Source organism: Apodemus sylvaticus, chromosome 2, assembly GCF_947179515.1.
Source record: "Apodemus sylvaticus chromosome 2, mApoSyl1.1, whole genome shotgun sequence".
Classification (NCBI taxonomy): domain Eukaryota; kingdom Metazoa; phylum Chordata; class Mammalia; order Rodentia; family Muridae; genus Apodemus; species Apodemus sylvaticus.
Window position 1 is genome coordinate 122,984,909 of NC_067473.1, and position 23,577 is coordinate 123,008,485.

Below are 23,577 nucleotides of genomic sequence, written 5' to 3' on the forward strand. Positions count from 1 at the left end.
TGGCAATTTGTTATGATGACTTACAGTGTATAGTCCAATTCCCCAACAATGGTCAGTTGTGAATGGGAAGTCTGAGGATCTAGTAGTTGCTGAGTCCCTCAAGGCTAGTAGTAGATTCCAACAGATGTGCTGGCAAGTAAAAGCAATCTGGCGAAGAAGAACAATCTTCCTTCTTCCAATGTCCTTATGTAGGTCTCCAGCAGAAGGTGTGGCTCAGATAAAAGGTGTGTACCACCATGCCTGGATCTGGGACTTGTTTTGTCCCAGGTTGACCTTGAACTCAGAGATCTCCTTGCCTTAGTCCCCTGGGATTCATAGCCACTATGCCTCAAGATCTCCAAGCCAAAATCCAGGTCAGAAACTTCTATCTCCTAGCCTCAAAATCTGGATCCTAGCCTCAAAATCTGGATCACAGGTGAGCCTTCCAATTCTGGATTGTGGTTCATTCCAGATATAGTCAAGTTGACAACCAGGAACAGCCATTATACCTATTTAGTTAGTCACTTCCCATGGATCTAATTGGTACATTGCGCATTATCAAGGGTACCCATGTGTGCACAGGAACAGCAGAGTATGTGTAACCAGTGCTGCTGCCACTGGGGCACTTGGGCTGCTGCCTAGGTAGTGGGAACATCCCTGACCAGTGCCCAGTGTCACTTTGCAGCTCTTAAGTGTGACAGACAGTACTTTCCAAGGTTATCCTAGGACCTCTGTTCTTTTATTCTGGTTATTTTCTAATTAAAAAAAAAGTTTGGTGTTTGATATAGAATCCAGGGCCTCACACATGTTAAGCCAGGACTCTGAGGCTGACCCATATCCTGGCTTTATGTTTTCTACCCTATAACATCCTCTATCTGATATTCAAGTAGGGTTTTTATTCTGTGGGAATATTTACCTTGATTTTTAAAAAAAAAATGCCTGGATTATGCATAAAACATAGCAGACAGAGTCACCAAAGCAGTCTGCAGCTCCTGTGTGACCAGGCCAGGTCCTGCCTGTTTGGACCTTTGTCACCTCTTCTTTCTATGGTTCTCTGAGAACTGGTTTCAGGCTTATCTCTTCCTGACATTCACAGTGGCCCTGTGTCCTTCTCTTTGTTCAGATCATTTCACATAGCTATGGTATCTTTCTATCCACGGAGTCTATCTAGAATCACTGGGGAGGAAGCCACCTCACCAGGTCTGTCTGCCCCCCCTGGGTCCAAATGCTGCAGAAATGACCAGCTCTGAATTCACGGAAGCCCCTGCTCCACAGCTTGTATAGAACAGCACCACACCGTATACCCTAGCAAAGGCTGCAGTGTCTCACAACCTGGGGAGGAGACAGGTACACACTGACCATTAATGAAAGTGCATCCACAGGCCCTGCTCAGACATGCTAAGGACGATTATAGGAAGCACTTCTTCTTTCTCAGGACAGTGACAGGACAGTGGGTGGCAGTGAGGCTGGCAGCCCCGTCTGTCAGATCCCCGCATCTTCAGTGCCTTAACCTTTCAAGCATGGCCTTGCCTACTCCATGGAGGCTTTTCTCAAAGCTGGTGGCCTTGCTGGGTGGTGGGGTGGGGAGGGCAGTGCCTTCATAGGTTCCCACATACTGCAGTTGCTTTAGGCTGTTCATCTGAAGAAATGGGAAGGAATCTATGCCTGTCAGTAAAGCCCATGCAGTGCTGGTGTGTTGTAGTCCAGTTCTCCAAGAATTCTGATGTGTCAGGAGTAAGTGCTGAGTCTTTCTGGTGATGACAAACCTTCACAGACAAACTCTGCCTGGTGTGGTCCCGGGGGAGGCCTGGGAGGAGGGTGGTGCTGGCTCATCTGGAACATGGCCACACAGGAAGGTGTGAGGGTCAGCGGCCAAGGTGTGACTGCGGACCCTGCACCCTTTATCCAGCTTCTCACTCATCCGGTCATGTAGATGTCACTAAGCAGAGAAGCCCTAGTGTGGACCCGAGGCCACTGAGTCTGGGCCTGCAGCCCAGGATGCTTTCTGAAGTGAAGTAGGGCCAGCAGTGGGCTGCCTTTCACCAGTTGGCGTGTTATTTATTCACTGATTGAGCCTGCACTCTGTGGCTTTTGAATTCATTCTCACTGTCAGGAGGGGACAGCTGTGTCCACACTCAGGTGGCTGCTCTCAGCACAAGTCTTGCTTATGCAAATGGCAAACTAGCTTGACAATAAATAGCAAGTCCAAAAGGCCTGGAAGTGGGTCCTTTGGGCCTTTCTGGCTTGCTGTGCAGTCAGAGGTGGTTCCCAGAGACTGGCTGACCATTGACTGCCTCTGAATGCGGGACTACAGGTGTTCTTGTCTATAGCCACCATGGAAAGCTAGAGCCAGCATACTCTCAGTGGGCCTCTCCAAACTCCCTGCACTCCCACCGGGACTAGTCACTGAGGAAGGACCTCTAGGAGTGGCATGGGTCCAGGGATGACTTGGGTAGGTGACTGTCCCCAAAGGGCCACATGTTTATGGTTTACAGGGCACTGCTATCGGTGCAGTATGATGACCCTTTAGGAGGTGGGGGCGAGTAGGAGGCCCTTGGAGGGGAGCTTGCTCTCATACTCCTGGCCCTGAGCAGTTCGCTCTCTGTGGGCTCCTGTCGTTGCTATCGAGTGCCCTCTCCCCGAAGGCCTAAAACAAGAACCTCCTCCAGAACTGTGAGTTAAACCTTTTTCTTTATAAGTTAATATCTTGGATGTTTTGTTATAGGAATGGAAAAGTAACTAATAACAGAATAAAGAAGATGGTTCTTAAAGAGTTCTTGTCAGTGTTCGTCCTATGGACCACGTTTTCTGGAAGGCCACTAGTTTGGATTAGTAGCATGCAAGGGCCATGCCTTGCCATGGATCTATGATAAACTAGGAGAGATCAGTTACTCTGTAAGATGTTTGCTTGAGTGTCTCATAGGGACACTTTGATAGTTCCTAGTCAAACAACCATCAGTCATCAGTAACTGAGGTCTGTGAGATTTTCAGCACCCGGAAGTACCAAATGCCTTGACCTTGCTATGCCTTTGGGTGCTCCCCAAGATGCTGTTATTCCTCAAACCTTTTAGATGAGGAGTCTGAGGGTTTGAAACAGGTCATTTTCTCAGGGTCTCACACTTGCCATTGCCTGCTTAAAGACGAGCTGTGCCATGACTGCTTCCAAAGACTTCTCTGGACTTATGTGAGTGGAGGCCAGGGAACATTCTGATGCCCACCATGCAAATCATACAGAGCACTGCTAGAAATCCAGCTGCAGAGGGTCAGCCCACAGGCCCTTTCTTCTAAAATCATCTAAAAAATTACATCTTATTACATAAAATCTATGAACACAATCCAATATGTTGCCAAAATAAATACAATTCTGGCTGGGCGGTAGTGGTGCACGCCTTTAATCCCAGCACTTGGGAGGCAGAGGCAGGCAGATTTCTGAGTTCGAGGCCAGCCTGGTCTACAGAGTGAGTTCCAGGACAGCCAGAGCTACACAGAGAAACCCTGTGTTTTGTGTGAAAAGATGTCTGAAGGCTGCCGTCAAAGGTGTGCTAAGCGTTGAGGAGTCTGGTTTGGGAAGGGAATAGTTGTGCCTACTCACCACACAGTTCTAAGCAGGAGAGTGCACTTGCTCAAGGAACACCTCAGTGTTCTGGGTGTGGAGGGGACACCACAGATCTGCAACAGGTGAAGTTGGCCTGAGAGGAACAAGCAAAGCAGGAAGCTGCTGGGGACTGCCTTAGGATTCAGATGGAAGCCTCTGGCTTGTGTTGGCCATCCTACTATCATGCCTGGGCTAGCCTGGGCATCCTCTGGTGGCACACATAGGGCCAATCCCTGGCATTCCCCTTCTGGTATGTCCATGCGAGTCAGCTTACACATTTGGCTTCTCCAAGTGCCTCAGAGGTTCTGCCTATCAGCAGGATGGAAGGAAAACAGAAAGCAGAAAAAGGCCAGTGTCTTAGCTGCCTGTGAGCCCTGAGTGAAATCTTAGCTCAGGCTTTGGCAGTGCTGTCTGCTGGGGCAGGACCTTAGCCAGCAGTGTATACTCAGATCCACAGAAGAAAGGTGAGACCCCAGGGAGTTGGAAAGTGATGCCGCGGGGCAGGAGAGCTGGTGGTTGTGTCAGGCAAGCCTGTGGGGAACTTTTCAGAATTCATCATGCAGGCCTGGGGATGTAGCTCTGTTAGTAAAGTGCTTGCCGAGGTGAAGCCCTAGGTTTGGTCCCCAGCACAACCCAAAACAGATGGATGCAGTGGCTTTTGCTTATAATCCCAGTACTTAGGAGGCAGAGGCAGGAAGAACTGTAATTCATCCTCAGCCACAGAGCAAGCCTGAGACTAGCATAGTCCACATGAGACCCTGTCTCAAAAGCAAAAAAAGACTCCCATCTCATTGTGCTAGTCTAAGTGCAATTGACACAGGAGCACCTAGATGCCGGAGCCAACCGTCTCCTCTCACATGACATGATGCTGGAGATATTGCCCGTAGTCTCCTGGCCACTGACCATCGTGGGAGGTTCCTTGTACAGACTTCAGTGCCAGCAGACTCGAAAAGGTGTATTGTCTCCAGAGCAGAATGCCAGCATATCATCCTGTTCAGATTGCCTTTTGATGAACATAACCACTGGGGACCACTGGAGAAAGGAGAGGTGGCCTCTCCACAGGAGCAGGGGAGAAGCTTCTATGGAGTAAAAGGCATTGGAAGAAGTCAGCAAGGAGGCTGCATCTGGGTGCCATGTGTTTTATACCTGAAACACATACATGACACATGTGCACATATGCAGGTACATATGTATGCATGTGCTCATTCTTCCTCCAAAGAAAAAAAACGTGGCTGTGTTATTTCATTGTGTTAGGACTAACTAATCAATGAATTTTTTTTGTTTCAATTATATGTATAATACATGTATATTTGTAAGATATATGTGTGTGCATGTATACACATATATTGTTTCTGTTGTTAGGGACTGAATCTAGGGCCTAGTGCACATTAGGCAAGTGTCCCATCGATACCTATCTCTCCAGTCTCCCAACTACCTCGTGAAAGCTTTTTGAAGCAGAATCTTGCTTAGTTGCCCAATCTGGCCTTGAGTTTGTAATCCCTATGCTTCAGCCTCCCAGGTAGCTAGGATAACAGGCCTGTACCAATAGCTTTGGCTATGATATAGTAACTATCAATGTAAAATGTACCGATATGTATGGACTGTGGGTATCACATTTTGGGGCTGGAGATGTAACTCATCTATAGATGCTCGTTCTGTCCCGGGGTAAAGTGAGGGTCATGAGATGTGTGACCTTTAGACTGTTCCTAGGTACAAGAAATGTGCAGGTCGCAGGGGGTAAATTAGTGTGAGGACTTCATGCCCAGCGTGTGCGCTGGTGTGCGCTGGTGTACACTGTGCTCCACCGATGTGCAATGAGCTATCCTAAACAACTGACTTCTACATTGTTCTATGCTAATTGGCCATGTTCTAAGGTGCAGGGCCTGATTATTCCAGCATATGTAATTATGCAAGTTTTCATAGGCATAACATTAGACAGTTCTTTAAGAAATAAAGCTATATGACCACTTGTTGTGGCCCTGGGTTTTATTTTGTGGAGCCTGGTGAAAATGACAATTGGTTTTCACCGAAATGATTTCACTAATTTCTTTTAAATATCATCCTCTTACCCACTCTACAAAGATGCTTTTTTTTTTTTTAAATTATGGGGCTATTACTGTGTCCTTCCACAGCCCATCCCTCTGTGTCCTCATGAGGGGTGGAAAGGATGATCTTTTTAAAAAATATTTATTCATCCAGCTGTAAAGGTGCACAGCTCTTGGGAGGCTGAGGTAGGAGAGTCATAAGTTGAAGGTCAGACTGGGCTTCACAGACAGATCCTGTATCAAGTATGTCTGTGTCTGTGTGTGTGTGTGTGTGTGTGTGCGTGTGTTTAAAGGAGTGGAGACATGGTTCAACCATTGGGATTGTGTAGCATATACACAAAGTCCTGGGTTCCCCAGTATTGTTACATACACACATGTGCATACATACATTGATCTAGCACAACAAATGTTCAAAGTTGCTTGTCTGTCAGTGAAGGCGACTGATTCTAGAGCTCTGAATTGAGATATAGCTTTCAAGTGCCTCAGTTTATCATGTACAAAGGTGCTTCTGATTACTCTCCTTTGCATTCTATGCAAAGTAGTGTGGGCACAAGTGACCTCAACCAACAGACTTGGGGCTGGCTATCATGTTGCCACTAGTGCTGATGACTCTGGAACAAGATGACAGGTGACTTTCCACTGCCAGGGCCATCTTCCTCAGCTAATGGTCAATAATTCTCAGTTATTCTGGAAAGTGTCCTTGCTGACTAAAACTCTAGTATACACTGGCTGATAAATGCTGAATTCCTAATACCTGCATCATAATGAAAACATTCGCAGACAAATGGAAAATAAATGTTGAAATGTGGGACCTTGAGAAATACAGGTATTCACTTCCAGGTTTACATGGTAAGCCTTGCTTCTGAGAGCTAGAGCTCGCGCTGGCTGCTGGGCAGAGGTGCGTGAGTGCTGAGCTGCATGGATGCCAAGCCAGCAGGAATCTGAGGACCTCAGAGCATGGTTATGCCCAGGTACTCTTTGCAGAGATTCTGAGCCAGCAAGCACCAGCAGGCATAGCAAGACACGGGTACAGAGAAGTCATCCTGGGAACAGGTAACTGCACTGTGCCTGGGGTAGCCAGGAGCATCTTCAGGTAACTTTCGAGCTGGGGCTGGACCAAACAAAGGGTTGCCTCACATGAAGTATCCTGGAGAGGTCTGTACAGGAAGACAGTAGGATGAGGAGAGAGAGAGAATAGCAATGTGTTCCTAGCAAGCTCAGGAACTGAGGTAGTTTAGAATAAGCAGAGTATAGGGAGGTTCACAAAGTGACACCCAGGCTGTCTGGAGTCAGGTCAGTCAGGGTGACATCACCCTACAGTCAATAGATTATGGGGACCTTCATAGAGTTTAGAAGAACAGATCTGAATTTTGGAAAATCCATTCTGGTCCTTTATTTAAAGACCAACTAAACATGTGGTTGGTTCCATCACAGCTGCTTATTGTGGTCCTTCATAAATGTTCTTCACTCTTGGATCTACACCTGTGATGGCTGATTTTGGTTGTCAACTTGACTACATCTGGAATCAACTAAAACCCAACCAGCTGGGCATGCCTGTGAGGAGCTCTCTTAGGTCTTTTGAGGTGGGAAGACCCACCCTAAATCTAGGCCACACCTTCTGGCAGTAGTCCACATAAAAAGACATGGAAGAAGGAAGCTTTTACCTTTTGCCTGTTTGTCCCCACTCTCCCTGGCAAGTCCATCTGTCCTGTTGCTGAGACACCCCTCATTGGAATTAAAATCTACTTCTCCGGGATTCCAGCATAGACTGAAGACCAGCAGCTCTCTAGGAATCTTCTGGGATGCCAGTATAAAGGTTACCTGTTACTCTGATATAATTGTCATCTCAGAGGCTTACTGCCTCTATCTGCTAATCTAGTCCTATTCTGGAAGCTTCTAGCCTCCATACAATCTAATCTAGGCCTAATTTCCAGCTTCTGAGACTTGCTGTTGAATAGATTCACCCCTCCATAGTTCTGACTACTTTCTGGCTGGCTGGTTTAACTCTTGCTATTCTGGCTCTAACTCCTCTCCAAACTGACTGATTTAATCTGACTTTTCTCAGCTTCTCTTGAATGCTCTATTTGGTCTCATACTAACTTTGGCAATATTATTCTAACCTTCTGACTCCTCATTCTCTGACTCATTCTGTCTTTATTGGTGTCTAGCTTGTTATTCAACCTGTCTTACTCTTCCAGTAAAAACTGACTGTTTTTTCCTGTCTGTGGTGCTCTCTTAAGTAGCTTCCCTTTCCTCTCTCTTCTCCTGAGAGTTGGGCAGATCCTAGTCTGTCAAATCTTTCTCTGATTCATCACTTCGTCTGCCATGCAATTAGACATCACTTTCAAACATTGGTGCTTCCTTCTACAAACTAACTTTAACTTCGTTGTTGGGATTAAAGATCTGTACTAACTGGTGTGAGGTGAGATCTCAGGGTTGTTTTGATTTGCATTTCCCTAATGACTAATGATTTGAGCATTTCTTAAGGTGCTTCTCGGCCATCTGAATTTCTTCAGGTGAAAATTCTTTGTTTAGCTCTGTACTCCATTTTTAATAGGGTTATTTGGTTCCCTGGGGTCTAACTTCTTGAGTTCTTTGTATATATTGGATATTAGCCCTCTATCAGATGTAGGGTTGGGGAAAATCTTTTCCCAATTTGTTGGTTGCTGATTTGTCCTTTTGACAGTGTCCTTTGCCTTACAGAAACTTTGTAATTTTATGAGGTCCCATTTGTTAGTTCTTGATCTTAGAGCATAAGCTATTGGTGTTCTGTTCAGGAACTTTCCCCCTGTGCCCATGTCCTCAAGGGTTTTCCCCAGTTTCTTTTCTATTAGTTTCAGTGTGTCTGGTTTTATGTGGAGGTCCTTGATCCATTTGGAGTTGAGTTTAATACAAGGAGATAAGAATGGATCAATTCACATTCTTCTGCATGCTGACCTCCAGTTGAACCAGCACCATTTGTTGAAAAGGCTATCTTTTTTCCACTGGATGTTTTCCGCTCCTTTGCCGAAGATCAAGTGACCATAGGTGTGTGGATTCATTTCTGGGTCTTCAATTCTATTCCATTGGTCCACTTGCCTGTCACTGTGCCAATACCATGAGATTTCACCTCACACCAGTCAGAATGGCTAAGGTTAAAAACTCAGGAGACAGCAGGTGTTGGCGAGGATGTGGAGAAAGAGAAACACTCCTCTACTGCTGGTGGGGTTGTAAGATGGTACAACCACTTTGGAAATCAGTCTGGCGGTTCCTCAGAAAACTGGACATGACACTTCTGGAGGACCCTGCTATAACCTCTCCTGGGCATATACCCAAAGGATTTCCCAGCATGCAATAAAAACACATGCTCCATTATGTTCATAGCAGCCTTATTTATAATAGCCAGAAGCTGGAAAGAACCCAGATGTCCCTCAATGGAGAAATGGATACAGAAAATGTGGTATATTTACACAATGGAATACTACTCAGCAATTAAAAACAATGAATTCACGAAATTTTTAGGCAAATGGTTGGATCTGGAAAATATCCTAAGTGAGGCAACCCAATCACAAAAGAATACATATGGAATGCAATCTCTGATAAGTGGATATTAATTAGCCCAGAAGCTCTGAATACCCAAGGCACAATTAGCATAACAAATGACTCCCATGAAGAAGTAAGGAGAGGGTCTGGATCCTGGAAAGGCTTGATCTAGCATTGGAGGGGAGTATCAGGACAGAGAAAAAAGAGAGAGGTGATTGGAGAATGAGTAGAGAGAAGAAGGTTTATGGGACATATGGGGAAGGGGGAACTGGGAAAAGGGGAAATCATTTGGAATGTAAACAAAGCATATAGAAAATGAAAATATATAATAAAAATAATTAAAATAAAAACCAAAGACACACACACACAAATATCTGTACTAAAGGCACGTCTATATTCCAGCCAGAGGGATTAAAGGTGTGTGCTAAGGGTTGAGCACAACTAGAAACAGTATTTTCAGGAAATAACACAATCTCGGGGTTCACAGTGTGATCAAATATCCTGCAACATGCCAGCACCAGATTAGGACTGTTGAGACTTGTAGACTGAACAACTACTACAACCTTGGCCTTTCCTTTGGGAGACAGCCACTGTTGGAATACTCAGACCTGTAAGCCACTCTAGTAAATGCAACATATATATTCATCCTATGAGTCCTCAGAGAAGCCTGACTACTACAGTGCTAGCTCCCAGTATGGTGAGATTCTATTCCTTTCCTCGAGTCTGGAAAGGCCTTGGTGATGGCCCCAGAGAGAAGCAAACAGAGGAGATGATATGGAATGGAAGAAGCAAATAGAAGAGCAAATAGGGAATACAACTTTTTCACTTTGTTTTCTGTGACACTTACCCCCCTGGGTCCACTGTGTGTGATGGAGCTGGCCATGTGCTGAGGCCACATGGAGGTGTTCATACTGTCAGCATCACCCAGACATAGGCGACTCCAGGTTCGACCTTCACATATCTGTTTCTAGAGATTCATATTGCAATTTGCTAGAAGGGCAATTATTGGTTTCTAGGCCATATAATTTGGGTGTTGCATAGAAAGAGCCAGAAAATGAGCATTTCTGGGCTCCCTTCCCAAAGAGGAAAGACAATGAGTACAAAATCCAGAAGATGACAGGAGGGGAGTGCAGAAAACAATTCATTTTCAGAAGAGTGCTTCATACCATAGCAGCTGACTTAGCAAGGGAAAACTATCACCAATGTATGCAGAGAGGGATACCAGGGATATACACAAGACACTGCCCATAGAGAAGCTCAGAAATGAGGCACAGGCCTTTTGGAAGACCAGGATGGGCCCAAGGACAGGATTAACTTAAGATCTTTAAGGAGATGCAAATCCCTGTCCCTTATGACACACCCAAGCAACTGAACTCCCACTAAGCAGCAAAGTTTTAATGGAAAAAAAAATCACAAGGTTGAGGACAAGGACACAGGGTTGACTGGGATATGGGAAGCTTTGTGCTCCACTGAAACTCTGCTGCTAGAGCTGTACCACTCACAGAGGGTCACTCCACTGCACCCTCAGCCCTCCTCAAGTTCCAACATTAAAGAAATCAAAGTCACTTCACAACCACCCTCAACTTGAGAACTGGGGACCAAGGGCAGGTACGTCTTTCTGAGGCTGTAGTCTATTTTCCCATTAGCATCTTAAGATTCATGTCTCTTCCAAAACAAGCTCTGTGGCCTTAAGGTACCTGAACCAAATGCTACTTGAAATCCTGGCCCCTCCATGCCCCAAGGCCTGGGAGGCTCAGGTCAAGGCAGTTCACATGGGGCTATATTTCCAGTATCCCTGTATTCCAGAGCCACCAATTCACATAGGGACATCAGTTTTCTTAATGAAAGGAGGGTATTCAAATTGAAGTTGTGATCTCCCCATGTAGCCTTGACAGAGGCTGACTGACAGAAATATGAAGGTAGGTACAGTTTTGTCAGAGTCCTCAAGGGCAGAAACAACTATTAGTACATGTTCTGTTTGCCAACATATGGTTTGGGGAAGTCATTCTCCCTGTGTTGGGCCTTGGCCTCTCCAGCTGTAAAAACAGGACAATATTATTTGCTTCACAAGACTGTTTTATAATGATGCAGGGTAATCATACCAGAACATGCAGTCTACTATACAGACTGTCTGTTCTAATTCCACGTTCTTAACAATAAGCCTAACGACATCTACAGGAGCTTTATGTTTATTTTGCAAGCATGTAGTAATTATACAAGCAACATGAAGAGAACTTGAAATGATTACCCCATGGTAACAAAGCATAAGCCATTACAGAAGAACCAACATTCCTACATACTTATGAAAGGTAATTATTAAGCCTTTCCACTAAGAAATTACAGACACTACCAGCTTTATGTTATAAAACCAGGGAAAACATGTTCTTCCTGCAATGTTGGAGTCAGAACCAGGGACCCCTTACTTGCTAGGTAAGCTCCCTGTCACTCAGCAGCACTGTGGCCTGCAACTGATGCCTCTACTATCACAAAAGTGGTATGCGAAAAGCAATGTATGCTCCTTAACGGTGACTTAATTGACATTCATTCATTCAGTCAGGATTTTCATTTAAATGTAGGTTCACATGTAGATGTGAAATTACATCGGATGGTAAACGTGTTTAATCCATGTTATGCCCAAAGATGAAACACCAGTTACATTTCTTGCTCTTAAAGCTACAGATGAGTCAATCAGTCACTGATCACAAATTATATTGGTACCATGAAGACCACTCACTCAGGGACCTCTGAGTTGAAGAACTACTCACCCATGGAGCCCTGTGCAGGGGGCCAGAGGACCTAGGCCGTATCCCAGCTCAGGAGTGTCACTGGGTCTGCTTCATTGAGGTCTTTGGTAAAGATGGGACAGCCTGGAGGTTGTGTCACACACTGCTGTTGGAAAGCCACCAGATTCACACTATACCATCATTGCTGAGAAATGGGATGGGGCCCACAGTGTGGGCAGAGTCTCAGATAACACTCATCCAAGGGCACGCAGTCTTACACATCACTCTCAGAGCCCCAGTCCCTGTGACAGAACAATCTACTGAAATGGTCAGAATTTAAAAAACAGAGTCTTCTAAAATGACATTTTCAAAGGTTAAACAACTTTGTTTGGGGTTGAAAATGTAGCTCCAATGGTACAGTGCTTACCTAGCATGCATTATGCCCTGGGTTCCATTCTGTGCATTCAGGCATACATTTTTTCCAAACTACTTTAATAAGTGTTCAACCTTCCTCTTGCCCACTATCTACCAGAGGTAGTGGGAAAGAAAGGTTTTTAGGACACAAAGGTTATTAGTAGACCTGTTTAGAATAGTTCTTTGGGGGCAAGTCCAATCTTCTTTGCCAGGATATCAGCAGTTCAGTCCAGTAGCAAACACCAAATACAAATCAGCAGCTGCAGTCCAGTCCACTTGGTAGACACCACACACAAAACAGCAAGTTCAATCCAGAAGAAATCACAAGGCTTGCTAACAGGCCCAAGGCTGAGGCAATGTCAAGAAGCCACGGGAACCTCACAAGAAGTTCTTTGGCAAGTCTCTCTCTATGACATTACCAGAGAGCAGAGCTCAGCAATGCAATGTAAAGCAAACCTATACATGTGAGTTGTTAGCGTAGAATAATGAGACAGAGCAAAGCAAACCAATTCTCCAGCTCCCACTGTCTGTAGTCATTTCTACTCCTTTATCACTCATCCGTTTATGTGTCTGCTTTAGCCAAACATCTCTTCACCTGTGTGCTCCAGCAAAACGCCATTTGACATAACTGACTTTCTAAAAATCCCAGAAGTTTCCACTTCATGTGTTGGCTAGTTTTTATGTCCCCTTGATACAAGCTAGAGGAACCTCAATTGAGAAAATGCCTCCGTAATGTTGTGCTGTGGGGCACTTTCTTAATTAGTAAATAATGGGGAAGGGTGGAGTCCATTGGGATGGTGCCACCCCTTGGCTGGTGGCCCTGGGTTCTGTAAGAAAGCAGGTTTAGCAAGCTATAAGGAACAAGCCAGTAAGCAGCACTTCTCCATGGGTTTTACATCAGCTCCTGCTTCCAGTTCTATTTACCACCTCTGATGAGGAGCTGTAATATAGAGGTATAAGCAAAACCTTTCCTTCCCAAGTTGCTTTTGGTATTTGGTGTTTCACCCCAGTAGGAGACCCTAAGACACATCCCAAGCACCACCTAAACTGGACAACGTGATGCATTCCTATATTTTAGAGATCAATGATCAGAGGTTCAGGTTATACTTACACAGTGAGTTTTGAGGTCAACTTGGGCCATTTTGTTTGTTCTCAGACAGTGGTTCTTTTTGTAGCAGTCCTGGAACTTACTTTGTAGATCAAGCTGGCCTTGAACTCAAGAGATCTGCCTGCTGCTATCCCCCAAGTGTTGGGACTAAAGGCCTGTACCACACCTTTTTTTAATACAAAAAATTCTAGGCCACCCAAAACTACATAGCGAAACTTTGTTTCCAAATAAAAGCACTACAAATCCAAATGTTACACTAAAAGTAACCCACAGTAAGCATATAATCCATATATTATAATCCACCTTACATTGTGCCATTTTGTGACTCTAACATGTATTAAAGTGTTACAAAGCCTTCCTGACCCCAGCTTCCCAACACTTATTACCTGCTAACAATGTATCTGTGCAGGTGTACTCATGTGTTTATTTTCAAGAGAAAAGTTGCTACAATTTTAAACAGTTTATTTGAAAAGCTACTTAAGGTGACTACAAATGTAGCCAGCAGAAACCAGGCTAACTTCACTAACCAGTAGCTTCAAATTGGCTGATAAGAGAGAGCTCGGGTTTTGCTTACTGTGGTTAAAGTGGGCCCCAGTTCCTGAGTCTAAGTGGCAGCTTAAGAATGGTTCATTTGCTGAGCCAGAATATTAACTGAAGAAAAAGAAAACCATAAACCAAGATAAGTGCATTCATTATTTATTTTTAAACCTTGTACAATTGTACTGTTCCGCCGAAAACCCCATCTAATGTGATTTTTTTTTCTGCGACAGGGTTTCTCTGTGTAGCCCTGGCTGTCCTGGAAGTCACTCTGTAGACCAGGTTGGCCTCGAACTCAGAAAAAATCTGCCTGCCTCTGTCTCCCAAGTGCTGGGATTAAAGGCGTGCACCACCATGCCTGGCAAAGGACTTATATATAGGCTACCTTAGACATGCTCCTGAACTCTCTGGGTCACAGGTCCTATAAATGAGGAAAGCTTCCTTTCCATTACTTCCTTGCCTCCTGTAGAGGCTCCTTTCAGTTACAGGGTCTGTAGGGCAAAGAGGTACATTCCCCACTTTCCCAGGCAAGAGGAAGGGGAGGAGACTGTGTTTCATTAAAACACTTGCCAACAAATAGAAATGTGATCAAGATTATGGGCATTGTTAGTCACCCTATTCAGCCTAAATGTCTACTGCAAAAATCCTGAAGCATTTATTTCTAATGAGCAAGAGGTGTGTGTGTGTGTGTGTGTGTGTAATTAGACAGTAGCATATCTCTACACAGCTCAAGGGGAGTGGATGAACATTGCAGGCAGGCACTGAGAGGGACCGGCGACACCTTCCCAAGCCCAATGGAGAAGTATAGCCCAGAGGCTTTCCAAAACGCAATCAGTGCCTGCCAAAGCTGCTTTACTCAAATCGCGAAGGGGAGGGGCATGAGACTGCACAAGTCTGGGCTCCAGGGTTGAGCAGCTATTTTAAAAATGGGCCTGGGGCATCTGCACACTTGCCTGGTCCGGCCAGAAGCATGCACATCCTCGGAGCTTTAAAAACAGAAAGCTACCATCCATCCCGGGGAAGGTAGCGGGAGCTCAGTGCATTCCCAGGAAACCGCTCACTTGCAACTTCTCGGCGCGGCGCCAGTCAAGGGCCAGGCCCGCTTCTTCTGCCTGGAAGCGGAGCCTACGGGATCTGCAGCACCTGCCCGGCCAAGGCCTGCGGGCCTCAGCTCCGGCGGCAGCGGCGGCGTTCCGGTGCGCGCGCGCGCTCAGCCAATCGCGTGCTCGCCCGCCCCCCGCCGCCGCGGTGAGGCTGGCGCCGGGAAGAGGAAGAGGAACATTCGCCCTCCTCCTCCCAGCGCGCGGGCGGCGGCGGCAGCGGCACCGGGGTCACGAACTCTGACCTTTCACTGACAAAAACAATAACAAAGCGCGGTCCCTCCGCGACCCCGGCGGCGCCAGGGCCCGGCCCGCCGCCCCGCTCCGCACCGGCCCGCAGCGGCGTCCCGGCCGCCCGAGCCCCCGGGCTTCTGCCCTCCGGCGCCCGATCGGCCTGCGCCCAGCCCTCCTTGCCGGGGGCGCCGGCCGCAGACACGGGACCTGCTCCGCGGTTGTTGTGGCGCCCAACCCTGAGGTAAGAGCAAGCCTGCCGGGCCGAGCCGTGGCGCAGCGGAGGACAGGCCTGCGCCGCCATGGAGGCCGCGGAGGCTGAACGCGGCCTTTTACCTTTGCCACGGGGCGGCGGCGGGCCGCTTGCGCTTTGCATAGTGGGCCGGGCCGCGCCCTCCCCTCCCCTCTCTTCCACTCCCCTCCCCGCCCGCGGCCGAGCCGGGCGAGCTGCTGTCCTGACCGGGCCGGCCGCGCGCCGCGGGGGCGGAGGGGGACTGCCCGCGGCCCCGCCTCACGCCTGGCCCTCCGCCAGCGCCGCCATCTTGTCCCTGCGGCGCCGGCCGGCCAGGCTCCCCTCCGCGCGTGCCTGGCCTGCCCGCTTCTTCCTGTGTTCCCTGCTCCTCACCCCAGCACTCCCCGCTTGCCGTTGGCTGCCACCCTGGCCCAACCGCCGTTTTTTCCGGACTAGGAGGGTGGAAGGGGAGGGAGGGAGGCGTGGGCAGGGCACGACCTCCTGAGTGACGGCCGTGCTGGCCAATCGTCCCCCGTATAGGAGGGCCACGGCCTGCGGCGCCGCCCCCCGAGGCTGTGCTGGTTGGTCCAAGTGGGAGAGGGAGGTCCCGGGGGCCGATAGTGCGGGGCGTGAGGCCGGGTGGGCCAGCCTCTGAGGAACTTGGTGGGTGTCGGGCTGGGAAGCTGATGATGCTTTTTGAACCCATGGCGCGGCTTGGAGGGAAGAGCTCGTCGGCACACGGAGGCTCTTCGGGGTTCGCGCTTTCCTCTCGACTCTGGACGGAGTCTCTCTGGCGGGCTCAATTTCAGTCAATGAAATTGGGACACCAGGCGTTCTTGCCAAGCCGCTCCTCTCTTCTCAGCATTGTTTCCAAGCTACTCTGCGAGCCTCAACGTAATTTGCAAATGGTGGTGTTAGGTTTTTTCTTCTTATTGTGGTGCTGGGCACCGCCCTGCCGTTGAGTAACATCCCTAGTCCCAAAATGGTGATGTGGAAAAATATGATAAGGAACCAACTGGAGTGGAAAACTTGTGAGGTGATTCTCTTTCCTTCGTTCATTAAACACAGATGTGCATAGTTTTAGGCACGGGATACTTCCAGAGATTCAACTGACCTGGTCAAGAAGCCATTCTCCCTCAAAAGTTTTTGGATGCTGAAGGGGATACAAAGGCTTAGAGAATGTTCAGTTCCAAGGAAGGAACTGGATGATGTGCTGAAGGAATCGTGAGAGCATTAATTTAGATTGGATGACGAAGCCAGGCTTCACTGAGAATGTGATGTTTGAATAGATTTCAGGAAAAGAGCTGGGTTCTGGATAGCAAGCTTGAAGATGGGAAGGGAAGGCTTTCCCACACTTTTTGTTGAGTAAATTGTTGATGATACTACTGATAACTAAAGTGCTGCAATATTTAATTGGTGCATTTTTACCCAGACTTGACAGTTAGGGTAGCATGACAAGCAAGAAAATGTCCATTATACTAGGCAAGGAATTTTAATTGAACTTCAGTAGACATTCTTTTAACATTTATTTTTCCCAGAGATAAAAATTGATTGATGCTATGAAGCTTCTGAAAATCTCATTTGTTTATCAAAGTGAAAAGCAAATTTTACAAAATATGTTAGCTTCCATTGGAAAGTCTAATAACTAAAATATTTGTGTAATAACATAATAGGAAGGCCTGGCTAGCAGGTAGGAAACCTCAACTTTCATCCCTAGCACTGCATAAACTTATTTAGTGGTGCATCCCAGTACTGGGGAGGTGGAGGCAGGATCAGAAGTTTCAGTGACATCCTTGGCTACATAGAGTTTTACACCAGCCTGGGCTATAAGATCTGGTATCCAAAATAAAATATTTAAAATTAAACAATATCTTTTAAATAATACTAGCAGTTAACGGTTTTAACTCTTTCTTTGGATATTTCAAGAGATAGTGTAAGTTAAGCCAAGCAAACATTTCCAAAAAGAGATTGGAGTAAGCTTTCCCAAAGTGACTTGCATCCCAGTGGGTTCTACATTGTGAATTTTAAAGTTTTCTTGAGCCAGGTGGTGGCGGCACACGCCTTTAATCCCAGCATGTGGGAGGCAGAGGCAGGCGGATTTCTGAGTTCGAGGCCAGCCTGGTCTACAGAGTGAGTTCCAAGACAGCCAGGACTATACAGAAAAACCCTGTCTCAAAAAAAAAAAAAAAAAAAAAAGTAAATAAAGTTTTCTTGAATATTTATGAGGTGATAGAATGTTCGTGGAATGAAGTGACCATCCCCCATAACCCCAAAACATGGTGGCTCTTCCTTTTGGGTTCTCTCTCTCCAAAAGTTAGAAATTTTAAAATTACAATACAATTGGTATTGTAATGATATCTGATCCTTTAAGGATGTAGACGCTTCTATCAGGCACATGGGTGAAAAAGTGCCCTGTTACCTTAGTTTCTGATAACAGCAAGAATAGCCTAATTACAGCTTCAAGACTGTCCAGCCACAAAGGGGCATTCTAGTAAGAGACACAGTGATCAATATGCAGCTGCAGTTTTCTCCAGTTACTTTGTATCTAACTCCTTGTCAGTCTGTAATCAATCATACTTTTAGGAAGAGATCCAGGTGTGGTGGCTTAAGACTTGATTCCCATGCACAGGAGGCAAGAGTTCTAGGCCAGCCAGGGCTACATAATGAGAACTCTGTATTGGGAGTAGAGTCTGTGTCAACAGTCTCTTCACTTTGTAAGAGGAGTTCTAGGAAGTTTTAAGGGGTTTTTGTTTAGGTCTGTTGTTTGGTTTGAGATGTTGTCTAGGTTGGCCTTTTAACCCTGGCCCCTAGTGATCCTTCTGTGTTAGCCTCTGAGCAGCTGAGGCTTTAGGCTGGTCTGTGCTACCCTGCCTAGGTGGAGAAATTTTTAATTCAAGGAGCCAAGCAACCTGGTGTGATAGAAGGATCTTGGGTCGTGGAGTCAGAAAAACTTGGTTCTAGAATCTTGAGTAGGCAGGCAGTCTTTGTTAGATTTATTATACATTTGTGAACTGGGAAAAAGGGAGCCAACACTAAGATGAGAGAATGGGTGAGGAGCTGCCCCAGTAACTGCAGACAAGGGAGGTGAGACTCTGGTGAGATGGCCTGTATCATGCTTGAGTGGTTCCATATACTGAGGTTCACATTTGGGTATTTGAGTTCTGTATGCAGTTTGCTCCAAAGGTTTGAAGTATTAGAGTGGACACCAATAGGAATCATCTGTGAAGAGAGCTTAGCATCTCAAGGGGACTGAAGCCAGTCTGGGCCACATAATGAGTTCCAGGCTTACAATCCTGTCTTGAAAAACAGAGTAGGAAAAGGCCCTGAAGCTCATTGAAACTTGATATAAATTCCCTGCATTTTAGTGTGTCTTGCTTTATTGCTGACTATTAAAAGCTGATATCTCTCTCTCTCTCTCTCTCTCTCTCTCTCTCTCTCTCTCTCTCTCTCTCTCTCTCTCTCTCTCTCTTCTCTCTCATCTCCAGCCCTGTGTAGCCTGGAGATTCATTTGGCTATGCCCTTGAGTGCTGGGATCAAAGGTATATGTTATTATATCTCACTTAATGGATGTCCTCCTGTGTGTGATCATCTTCTGAAATTCATGTTTCTATCACACACTGTAGAAGATGGTTTTTTGGTCTTTGGAGGTTTAACTTGCCTAAAGACTGACATTCTTTGTCATCCTTTGCTATCATGTTGTTCCTTCCCTATAACCTTTGCCACTTTCTGTGAATTCTGGTCACTAGGATACCCCTCCTTATTACTGAAAAGATAGTGTTGAAGCAGGAAGAACTTTCTATCTAAGGGCACGACAGCCTACACTTTCAACTGGCATAGCTTATAGTGATGAGAAGATGGTGTGTGTTTAGGGGGAACTGAAGCCTAACTCAGGACATTGGTATGGGCATTTGTTTAGGGATAGTTTAGCCAGGTTCATACCTTGGCATCTGGGCATCTTGAAGAAATGAGAAGTGAAATGTTAAGAACAGGAAATGAATAAGTTAGTGCAGGCTTTTAACTGGACTTGATGAGGCAGTCTTGTATTTTAGAAAGTATATGTCAATGAAAGTCAGTTTCAGGGTAAAATATGATTTATAGGTAATAAAAAGTACCTCCTCAATTGTACTAATAAAGATTTAAAACCCTTTAATAGGTGGTGACATGACAATGTCATTTTGTATTTACTGATAACCCCAAAGATTTTTTGGAAATGTTAAAATGTAGAAAGGAATTTCATTGCAAGATTATAATTTTCTCCAGTTTCGATTCATAGGCAGTGTGGAAGAATGTACTTGGATCTGGAGCAAAGGGCAGCTCTTAGGGGAAATGAGGCTGGCAGGATGGTCTTAAAGGCGAGAGCTCTCCAGGCACCTTCCTCGTTTACCTTTACTGCTCTGTGTAGTAAGAAACAGCTATACAGGAGCTAAAAAAGGTTCCTACCTATGTAAAGGTTCCATAGGTGCCAGGACTTCTACACCTAGGCCTACACAGAGAAACCCTTGTCTCAAAACAACAATCACAAAATTCTAACACTGGCTGATTGGCTGCCTCTTGAGAAATTGCTCAATGTTGGAATGCTTCACTATGCATTTTCCCCAGGGTCTTTTATTCTACATTCTGATTGTGTATTAATAGAATATGTCAGAAATGACATTTATATTGCTCATGGTCCTCTCTTCCACACACCTATTCTGCAGTAACACAAGATTTACTAGGTTGATAAGTATTATGATTATTTTTCTAGAGAGATATAAGATATTCCCTTATAGGGTGTGTAATTGAACCAGGTATAGTAGTACATACTTGTGATCCTAGTTCTGCATCTTCTAGTGTGTGACAGGATCATGAGTGAATGAATGATGGTGATAAATATTATATGATTAGCAACAAAGTAAGAAACACTAAAATCTGGAGATATACAGAATGAGGGGCCTACCTCAGGTGTGAGGTGGGAGGATGACAAGTTTGAGGCCAGCCTAGGCTACATAGTGAAATCCTATCTCAGAAAAGCAAAAACTAAAAAGTAAATGAAAATAAATAAAAGGGTTTGAAGTGGAAATCAGTGGTAAAACTTACTTAGAAAGTAAGACCTGGGCATGATGGCTTACACCGTTGATCTCAGCAGAGACAGGTAGATAACTGAGTTAAAGACAAGTCAGAGCAAGATCTCAGTAAGGACTGAGTAAGACTATTTACAGAAGCACTAATAAAAGAGTTCCAGCCTGGAAACAAGCTGAAACTCACTAGCTGTAAATGAGTGGGTTATGGTATAGTCATGTGTTAGAATCCTAGACAGTAATGAAAATGGACTGCAAGAGAAGCAAAACACACATAAAATATATTGCATATAGTTAAAAACAAGCAAAAATCATCCTTGATAATAGATATTAGGAGAAGAAAGGCAAGTTAATGATAACAGGGGAGGTGCATCAGAGACTTCAGTCTGCTGGTACTGTTGTTTTCTGGTGTGAATATGTAGTCTGTTAGTGGACAGACATCACAATGTTTAGTTTGAGAACTTTTGTATTTGCATGTTGTAGTTCAGTAAAATTATTACTTAAAAGTGTTAAAACTTGCCAGGTGGTGGTGCATGCCTTTAATCCCAGCACTTAGGATTTGAGTTTGAGGTCAGCTTGGTCTACAGAGTTCCAGGACTACTACATCCAGGGCTATACAGAGAAATCCTTGTCTCAAAACAACAATCACAAAAGTGTTAAAAATTATCCTCACTACTTATTTTTTATCTTAACAATTCTGGTCAGTATAATTACTGTATAACTAAAACATTAAAAGTATTTTTGAATTTCTAAGAAATTGTCGTGGTGGAGTTGGATTATAAATTCTGGGTAGCAGTACTAAGTATGTAACATAGAAATGAGCAGTTGTTTAAATTATTAAATATTCTAGCCTATGAATGAAAGAGATAAGTAACTGATACCCTGTTACTCTTTTTCTTCCTTGATTTTTGTTTTTCTTGGGAAGTTATTTTGAAATATAATGTGATCTAGAGGTATAAGTTTTAAAGTCAGGGTGGTATGAGTTGGCACTTCATTAGCAGCTGGATCACTTTAAACATGTTTCCTTGTGTGTCCGTTCTTCTAACTTCCTTGTTGGAGCTTATACATCATACTAAAGTGTGCTGAGAATCAAAACTTTTCTAGTTTGACAGAAAATAAGTCATAGGTACCCAGAAGTCTGTCCTACTTTTCCAGTTGTCTACCCCTGGCTCATTCTAACAGAAACAGAATCAATATCATTACATGTAAGTCGTTGGTAGGATGAGGGAGCTCTCCACCACATTAACCTGTAGTGTAGGAACAACATGGCTATGGAAGCTGCTGCTTTTCTATGCTCTCCATTCCTTGCTCTCCTGCTTCCCTTGAGAATGTTATTTGTGCTTTTTCTTACTGGAAGAAGAAACTAGTCTCCTTTGGATGGGCATGATGGGTAGGAAATCACATGACCCAGAGAACTGGTCATGGATTTAAGCTTGGCCTTAGGGACATCTAAAGGGCATGTTTTCTACTGAAGAACATTAGTATTGTATTAAACTTTGTTTTTGTTTTTTTTTTTTTCATGTCCTAATTTCATGTCCTAGTCCTAAATCCTAATCTGACATCTAATCTGTGGCTTTGTGTTTATTTTATGTCATAGATTTTTATTTTTCCATGAATATAAATAGGTTTCTACATGGGTCTGACCTAGGCCTTCTGCACGTATGTTACAGTTGTGTAGCTTGGTCTTCTTGTGGGACTCCTCTAACAGTGGGAGTGGGGGCTGTCTCTGATCCTTTTTGCCTGATTTTGGGACCCGTTTCCTCTTACTGGGTTGCCTCATCCAGCCTTAACTTGAGAGGAGGTGCTTAGTCTTATTGTAACTTGATATGCCAGGTTTGGTTGATACCCTGGAAGGCTTATTACCCTTTTCAGAAGGGAAATGGAGGAGGAATGAGGTTAGAGGAGTAAAGGGGAGAGGGAAAGGGAGGAGGGAAACTGTGGTTGGGATGAAATATATAAGAGAACAGATACACTTTTAAAAATGTAAAAAGAAATAGGTTTCTAACAATATACTTAAACTATATCATTTAATACTATCTAATAGTATCTTACCAGCTGGCCTTGAATTCACAGGCCTTGGTCTACCTCTACCTCCTAAATGCTGAGATTAAAGGTGTGTGCCATCATGATGGGCCTGCCTGCATGCCTGCCTGCCTTTAGTTTTCAAATGATCGTTAGATATTGCTTTGTGGGCTGAGGGGTGGTTAGGGTCTCTTACTACCTAATCCTGGAATTTACTACATAAAAGAAGCTAGTTTCAAACAGCAATAGGGTATCAGTTACTTATCTCTTTCATTCATAGACTAGGACATTTAATTAATTTAAACAGTTGCTAATTTCTAAATGTTACACTTGGGATCAAAAAGGCATAATCCCTACAGTGACCTTGATTTTTTTTTTTTTTAAACCTCCTGAGACAGGGTTTCTGTGTGTAGTCTTGGCTGTTATGGAATTTATTCTCTAGACCAGGCTGGCTTCAAACTCAGATCCACCTGCCTCTGCCTCCTGAATGCTGAAAAGATGTATGCTACCACTGCCCAACCTTGACTTACATTATTTCAGATTATACCCTAATTCAGCCCTTTAATTTTGCCCAGCTTGCAGCTTCACAATGTGAATTATTGATTATTTTTATTATCTGATAAATAATTATCTGGTTGTTTATACAACATACATACAGTTCAGATCTACAGTTGGGTAGTATGTTTCATAGCTTTAGTTTCTGCCTTCATGTTTCTTTGTTTTTTGAGAAGGTAAAAGCAGCATCTTCAACAAATAGTAGATGCAACATACTATGAGTTCTAGGTTCAGTGTAAACATTTTACATCTAGTTTTGATAGTCTGATGTGGTTAGCATTAGAGAGATCAGCTTAGTGCCTGAGCTTCACAACCAGGGAGACTTGCTTAGTATAATAGGCACTTTGAATGCTGTTAAGTTCTTGTTTTGGTAGGCAGTGCATATGCATGAGTGATTTGAATTACTTGATCATGAAAGGAAAGACTCCAGTTACTGAAGACAGTTTCTCTGTTGCTG

The 23,577-nt window shown here is 44.8% G+C and overlaps 1 protein-coding gene across 3 annotated transcripts in view; it reads left to right on the forward strand.

The window, feature by feature from the left end:
* The first annotated feature begins 15,402 nt into the window (after positions 1-15,402).
* The window catches only part of Nr2c2 (nuclear receptor subfamily 2 group C member 2), a 66,322-nt gene continuing 58,147 nt past the window's right edge, over positions 15,403-23,577 (forward strand). For 2 of the 3 annotated variants that reach the window (XM_052174343.1, XM_052174346.1), the window contains exon 1: positions 15,414-15,498. The gene's annotated coding sequence lies outside the window, so the exon portion shown is untranslated. Of the gene's footprint in view, positions 15,499-23,577 lie in introns of all 3 variants that reach the window. The other variant, XM_052174344.1, reaches the window with a different exon arrangement.